Source organism: Anastrepha ludens, chromosome 4, assembly GCF_028408465.1.
Source record: "Anastrepha ludens isolate Willacy chromosome 4, idAnaLude1.1, whole genome shotgun sequence".
Classification (NCBI taxonomy): Eukaryota; Metazoa; Arthropoda; class Insecta; order Diptera; family Tephritidae; genus Anastrepha; species Anastrepha ludens.
This window is the reverse complement of record NC_071500.1, coordinates 23,905,445-23,913,471: the sequence shown is the minus strand read 5'-3', so window position 1 is coordinate 23,913,471 and position 8,027 is coordinate 23,905,445.

Genomic DNA, 8,027 nt, shown 5'->3' with positions numbered 1-8,027 from the left:
ATTTGTGCCAATTACCGCGGGATTAGTCTTCTAAATATCGCCTATAAGGTTCTAGCGAGCGTATTGTGTGAAAGGCTGAAGCCCACCGTCAACCAACTGATTGGGCCTTATCAGTGTGGCTTCAGACCTGGAAGGTCTACCATCGACCAAATATTCTCAATACTCCAAATCTTGGAAAAGACCCATGAAAGGAGAATCGACACACACCATCTTTTCGTCGACTTCAAAGCTGCATTCGACAGTACGGAAAGGAGTTACCTGTATGCCGCGATGACTGAATTTGGTATCCCCGCAAAACTAATACGGCTATGTAAGATGACGTTGCTCAACACCAGCAGCGCCGTCAGAATTGGGAAGGACCTCTCCGAGCCGTTTGATACCAAACGAGGTTTCAGACAGGGTGACTCGCTGTCGTGTGACTTCTTTAACCTGATGTTGGAGAGCATCGTACGAGCCGCAGAACTTAATCGCTCAGGCACATATCGCAGACGATGGAACGATGAGCTGTATGAGCTTTACGACGACATAGACATAGCGCAGCGAATAAAGATCCAGCGGCTTCGTTGGCTGGGTCATGTCGTCCGAATGGATACAAACGCTCCGGCTTTGAAAGTATTCGATGCGGTACCAGCTGGTGGTAGCAGAGGAAGGGGGCGGCCTCCTCTGCGTTGGAAAGATCAGGTGGAGAAGGACTTGGCTTCACTTGGTGTGTCCAACTGGCGCCGGTTAGCACGAGAAAGAAACGACTGGCGCGCTTTGCTAAACTCGGCCAAAATCGCGTAAGCGGTTATAGCGCCAATTAAGAAGAAGAAGACTTATAAATGATAACAATAAAGCAATTTTATCAATAATAAATACGAAAGGTTAAAATTAGAAAAAGCTAAAAAATAATAATTTTTTATAATTCCGATCACTTTTAATTTTTTTTTTTTAATATTTCAGGTTTATGCTATTCACATATTTCCAAGGGATGATACCGAGAATCCAAACACTTTTGTTTTTCTCCATACAACTAAGTGCCCCCTAATGCGCATACGTAATAAATGCATGCAAATATGTGTAAAAAAATTAAGAAAAAAGGTTTGCTAACGAACATCAAAGCCAGAATTCACTTACCACTAAGCCTCGCTTAACCGTAAAAGCGTTTCGAGCAGGTTGTCGTCGTGTGTAGGCCATGTCGAGATGTGCAAACTGCCTCTACGGCCACGGCTGCTGCTTCTATTCTATTGCACCAAAACTGTGTCTTCTCTTTGGTGTTTTTTGTATGTTTGCTAAGTTGTCTTTATGCTCTTTTTTTTTTTTTGGTATTTTAGTGACTATTTCGGTGTTTTCTTTTAGGAATTTATATTTATAAGCATGTAAGTAAGTTTGCTTAGGGAAATTTACGTATGTATGTGGTTACTATCACTTCACACACTCACGCAAAAAGAAAGGAATGAGAATAAAGCGGAAGGGCGTAGCGGCGTTTATGCGTGCACGTAGATTTTAGTTTAGTACAATAAGCTGCGATCCATAAGAATTTCGATTGCGGCAATCATAGGGATGCGTCGTTGTGTGTGTATGGCAGTATCTGTGGGAGCGTGAAAAGAATGAAAGAAGTTAAAAGTTATAGTGTGAATAAATATGAGGTATTTAGTTTTTTTTTTAATGTTTGCACACTTTAGAGTATGAATGATGTACTGCGGTGTGTATGTGTGTGTGCATATACGATTTACATATACATATGGTAAACTGTGCGTTCATACATTTATGCATTTGAGTGCTTTCACATGAACTTCACCTGAACTGAACTCGTCTGAACCATAGCGGTAAGTTGAAAAGTAGCATGTCTTTCGTGCCACATATTTTAGCATGTAGATAAAACATTTCAGAAGAAAACTAATTATAAATGCTTTCGAAATGTTGAGTAAAAATCTAAAATTTGAAAATTTGAAAATTTTTCATCAGATTACATACATGATTTTAAAGAACATACCCCAAACTTCCACCGAACATAAAAATCTGGAACAATATGGGACAATACACACAACTTTCACTCCACAGAACACAGGTTAATACGAAATTTTCGGTTAAAAAAGCTATTAAACAAAACTCCACACTACACAGATATGACACAATAAACCACATTTTTTTTCATTAAGTTAAAAAATAGATACCTTTCTTATATTCTTCCATTATAAATTTATTTCTTTTTTTACCTTTTTAACTATTATCGAACAGCTGTTTTCTTACAATATTTTACTGAACTCTTTACAAGTTTGTTGTTGCTTCAGAAGCATCATGTTTTACAGCTCATATTTAGAACAGAGTGGCCATATCCAAATAATTTTTTGTATATTTTAGACCACTGAAATGTCTCAATTAATACTGCGTACCTATTTTTTTGAAATAAGAAAAAAAATTTTGGATTTATGCCAAAATATTTGAATTTCAGACCATTGTGGATTGTAGGGACAAAATTCTGTAGAAAACATTTATTTTATTTTTTTCAACCGAAAATTTTTTATTTTATTTATTAAAAACTAAGGTTATAATTAAAAATTGCAATAAAATGCATTGTAGAACTATGGCCTTACGTTCTTCTTATGGGCAACCGACAATTATGTATTTGACTTACTGTTAAAAAAAAAAACTCTTTCCCAAAAACACCGAAGTTTTGAACACCTATATCTCATCAACCACCTAATATTTCCTCCCATCTGTATAAAGAATGGGCACGAAAAACATTGGTTGGGCGAAAATTATCATAACATCAAATTTATAGAAGATATCAAAAAAATATTTATTTTGTTTTCTTCTTTATTATGCGTAATATTTAAACGAAATACTCCTATCTATTTTCTTTGTTGTGAATAAAATGACGCAATTTATATTTGACTCCTTTCATTGGGCAATAGACATCAGTTTTTGGTACGGTATCTGCCGCTCTCTACTAATTCATTTTAAACTACTGCTAATTTTTTTTTTTTTTTTTTTAATTTTAGCAATTTGTTTCTAACAATCGCTCAATATTTTTCAATAGGTCGGCATTGTGGGCTGTTATATGGGTTGTGGTCCTTTTGAACAACATTTGCCCCGTGATTTTCATACCAGTTCATAGCAAGAGGGTTATAATAATACGATGCTAGTTCAGACCAGAACAAAACTGATCCTTTACGTTATTCTATGAGTGGCAGCAACCGGTTTTGTTAACACCTCCTCAAATAATTCTTGACTTATAATGTCCGTGGTAATGAACATTTCGCTTTTCACACTACACTGCCAGATGACTTGCCAAAGCAAATATTTTTTAGAGCACTTGCCCAATAGTTTTAGCTTAAAGGCACTTGGGACTCCTTCTTTCTTCGTTGCGGTATAAAATTCAGCGTTCAGCCATATCTATGAATATCTTGATTGTATAAATTTCGCGCACGTGTTTTAGCACTCTTATTTGGTTTATCATTTCGATCCTTTTACGTGATCGTAAGCCTTCACTTTTGCGCACTTTTTGGACGTAAACTTTCGACTATGGACCGATTTTGCAGCACCTCGAAGTGAAAGGTCAGCTTTTTTCGAAATAATGACACCATTTTTTGGTTTTTATTTCTGACGTAAAACCTTTCTTCTTCCATTGCTAGGCCTTCGTTCTGCCAACAAGTTTTCATTAAAATTTTTTAACACACTTTTACTTTTCGGACAATTTAAAGTTTTTGCTATAGCATTGGGCGACAAATGTCCATTTTCTTGAATTTTGCACACAATTTTCTCCGCAAGCTCACACTTAACCGAATATGTTTGACTGAATACGTAGAAGTTACAAAAAGAGAATACGCCAAATTAATAAGGGCTACAAACCCTATGAATGTGTGCACTATTTTTTTATTTACAGTTGGTTTTACACAAGTGATGAGTAAACACAATCGGTTAGTTTTTGTTTTTTTGCCCATTCTTTAATGATAGCAGTTAGAAGAGATAGGCGAAAGTACCTGTTGGTAAATCGCCTTACAATTCATTTAAAACCTTAACTCTTTTATTACAAAAAGGAACCCTCCTATATATATACATCTAGGTATTAAATAATTATGTTTTCACCGAATTATCGATTTCGCCCACTAAGCGGTACCTGCGCATATAAATATGCCACCTCAAAAATTAGATCCCGCCATTTGAGTGTCTTCGATTTACTCAACTTCAATGGAAATTTGTATATATCGATTCAGCGCTAATTTTCTCTTCTATACCCAAGCAAGTTCAATACAGATTTGCTAAGGTAGAGTGTTATAAAATCAAAAAGTGGTAAGTATTGAAAAAAACGGCATAGTATCTCGCATACAAACAACAATTTGCATTTGATTAATGCATTTGGTTCATCTCTGAAATGGCTTATACTAATTTACTAAAATTTTATTAGGCCTTCATATGTGTATTTATTACCTAAATGCCATATTAATATAAGAAAGTGCTAGATATTGAGTAAGGGCTGTGGCACCTTCATTATAAACTTAAAATAAAAGCAGTATGGCGAGTAATTACAAATGGTTACCAAAAAGGCCACCTCCCTTTTAAATGTGGCACAGCTCTCATTCACATACCTATATATAAATACTTTAATGCTTCATCAACAAAAGCAAGAGCCAAATAAATTTGCACGAAAACTTCGTACAAACTCTATTCGCATACTAATTATTTATAATCAACTCGAGGTAACCCGCTGCGCTGTGGCTCTACATCTAATAATAAGTAATTATGAATAAATATATTCAATGTATAAGTTTAGCTTTCGTGAATCCAATTATTTGCATCCTCTTTAGAGTCAACTAAAACCTCGTGGGTCAAATGGTTAATTATCAATTGACATCAGACTGACCCACTTAACATAATTCAATTTTATTCCAGCTGTGCAAGTTGCGATTTTTTACTCTTCTGCCATTCTAAATCAACCGTTATACCGAAATATACGTATGCGGCTTACACCACCATCAATGGACGATATTGTTTGATCTTTTTATTGTTTTTAACGTAGATCAAGCATAAGATTATATATCAAAGGTTAATTAACTGGACAAAGAAAGGTGCTGACTTTTCCTAAGCTCCTAAGCGCGATCAAAGTCAGCGTCGGCAAGCACGTGTGCGCGGCAAAATTTGCGTCAATAAGCAAATATTAAATGGAAATTTATCTAAATAGAAAATTTGTTTTCAAAAACCATCTTCAGATCAACTCTGATCTTGACGAAAATATTAATTGCGGAAACACAATTTCTTTAGTGGAGCAATCGAGAACCATACCACAAGGCCACATGTCCAAATGCTCAAATTTTTTATTCGCATTCAAACGCTATAACGGTCAAAAAAGCTGTTGATGCGAATCAGCTGTCGCATAGTTTTCACTTCTTCAACTTAAATATATATCTGATGATGACGTAAAATCATATTCGAATTCAGTTTTCATAATCAATACTTGTAGATTTAGATTTAGAGTTATCTTACACTAAATCTCTACAACAACATAAGTTAAAAAAAAAAAAATATTTCTAAAAACATTTTTCTATATGTAGTACTAAAGAATCAAGTGCCTGTTGTATGAATTGGTAATAAATAAAGAAATTTAAAGCACCGAAGGCCCAAGCAGCTAGTGTGCTTTTTTTTTTGTTTTTAAGTTAGTGTAATATTTTATCTTATTCTAATAAATAATAATAATAATAAAGAAAAATAAAAATATATTTACATCTCAAAATAACAGCTATAGTACATCTACTAAGTTTTATCATTGAAAACTAAATTGTTCGTACTAAACAAAAGACTTAAGTAGCGAACCTGATGGCAGGCTTTAGAAACTCTATGCATATTAACGCTGTTGTCATAAGACTAGACCTAATAAAGTAAAGTAAGTGTAGGTGTTATTAAATATTTAATATCTTTTTCATTTGTACTATAAACTGTGACCTTATATATCTCTATCGTCGTACCTAGAGCTTCTCTTGTCAAGTTGTTTGGGCTAACGGGCCGTCTTTTTATTACGTTGGTGCAGTGGAACATACATCTACAAGAAGCACCAATTTGGGTATTTCTAGTAATATGTAAAATGCGTATTCGGCATATTAATAGAAAAGGTGGATTCATTGAGAATTTTTGAAAAATCAAACGAGAACCGAGTCTCTTAAGTAAACATTCACGGCAGCCATGACAAGGGCTTTAAATTGCGCAAAGCAGTAAATTGTGTACTCCTCGCTCATCGGGTATTGTCCAAAGTGGATACAAACTTAGGAAGGTATATAAAATAGTCCACCTACTGTTATTAGAACGTCGTAGCCGAATGGATTGGTGCATGACTACCATTCGTGAGTGCGTAGGTTCGAGTCTCCATGCATAAAACAGCAAAATGATAAAAAAATTGTTCTAATAGCGGTCGCCCTTCGGCAAACAACGGTAAGTCTGCGATTGTATTTCCGCCATGAAAAAGCTCCTCATAAAAAACCATTTGCTGTTCGGAGTTGGCTTAAAACTGTAGGTCCCTCCATTTGTAGAAGAAAATCATGAAGCACGCTACAAATAGAAAGAGGAGCTCGGTCAAACACCTATGAGAAGTGAACGCCATCAGCCATCAATGGTTTTGCTTGCAGTCCTGCCTCAGACCGTATATTCGCCCACTCATCCGCTTCCCCAATATAGACAAACTTGTGCTTTTGAAGAGATTATAGGGATCTTCGATATTCTTAAACACATTTGTAGTTATGTATATGAAGATGCGGGAGGTTTACACTTCGAGCTTAAGGCCTTTTATGCCCTCTATTCATGAAACCTAATGATGGCGCTGGATGTAGCCTTTCTGCCGACGGTATCCGACTAAGATGTCAACATCATTTTCTAGCTTTGCCATCACATTCGAAACGCAAGTTTATTGGAGTTTCAATATTTGAGATTAGTCGTTGCAGACTCAAGCACTTTGATCGCAGCTTAACTATGTATATAAAAAAAGGTGCGATTTCCGCCATAATTGAAAGCTTTGTTTCCGTATCAATTGCTTAAGAAACATTGCAGTACTCGAGAAGTGTGGAAGTTTATCTCATTGCGACCTTTTGGTTTTTAAGTTTTAGTCTATACGCGTACCAGACCAGGTTGTGGATGTGCTTTCCTGCCTTCCAGAGTGCTAAATACACAACAGACAGCTTGTCCTCAATGTTTAATCTTTTGAGCCCTCTGCTCATTACAATGCCTCATTCAGACCCAGCTCCCTTATTAAACTCAGGGCAGAGCTTAATAGGATTGAGTGTATGTGCCTTATACTTCTGACTGCAGTTTGCCGAGATGTCTCAACCTTCTCCACGCTTCCCCATAGATGCTTGACAAAAATATTTTTGATATCTTTTATAAACATCTTCTCATAAGCCGCGCCCTTTTTATTACTTTCAATTATTTAAATAATATTTTGTTGCCTACACATAAATCCAGGCATGGAGTTTGTTTTGTAAAACTTCATTCCGATTTCAATGCATTCAGTTCTGCAATTTCCCAATACAGCCGCACACTTGCAAACCACATGCTTGCATGGGTACCTATGTGTGCAGATTTGTGCGGCTAGTGATCGGTTGGTTTTGCAATTTCCCCGCCAAAGGGTTACAGTAACACGTTGCTCCACATGCCTATTAAAATTTTCACACCATTCTGATGCTAGCGTGTGGCATGTAGCGTGGCGCAAATATGCTTATTTGTATGCGTGTATGCATGTGTTTAAACTTCACCTCACTTGACCACTTGTGGCTGTTGGCTGACTTTCTTAACTCCTTTCCCATTTTTTCACCTTTTATGAATTACGGTTTTGTTTTCTATTTGAAATCATTTTACTTTTTTCTCTCTTTGTCTTTTTGTCTCTTATTGTTTATTATTTCGAACAACTTCGGCGTTGTGACTTCGGCCATGGTTTGGTGGTGTCTTGTAACCATAACTTTTAATAGCCGGTATGGTATTTGGAGCACACTAGTTTCGGTCATGACAATAAACACTGAAACAACGACTTTTATTGCCGCTCAAAGGTGTGGACAGCAGGATAT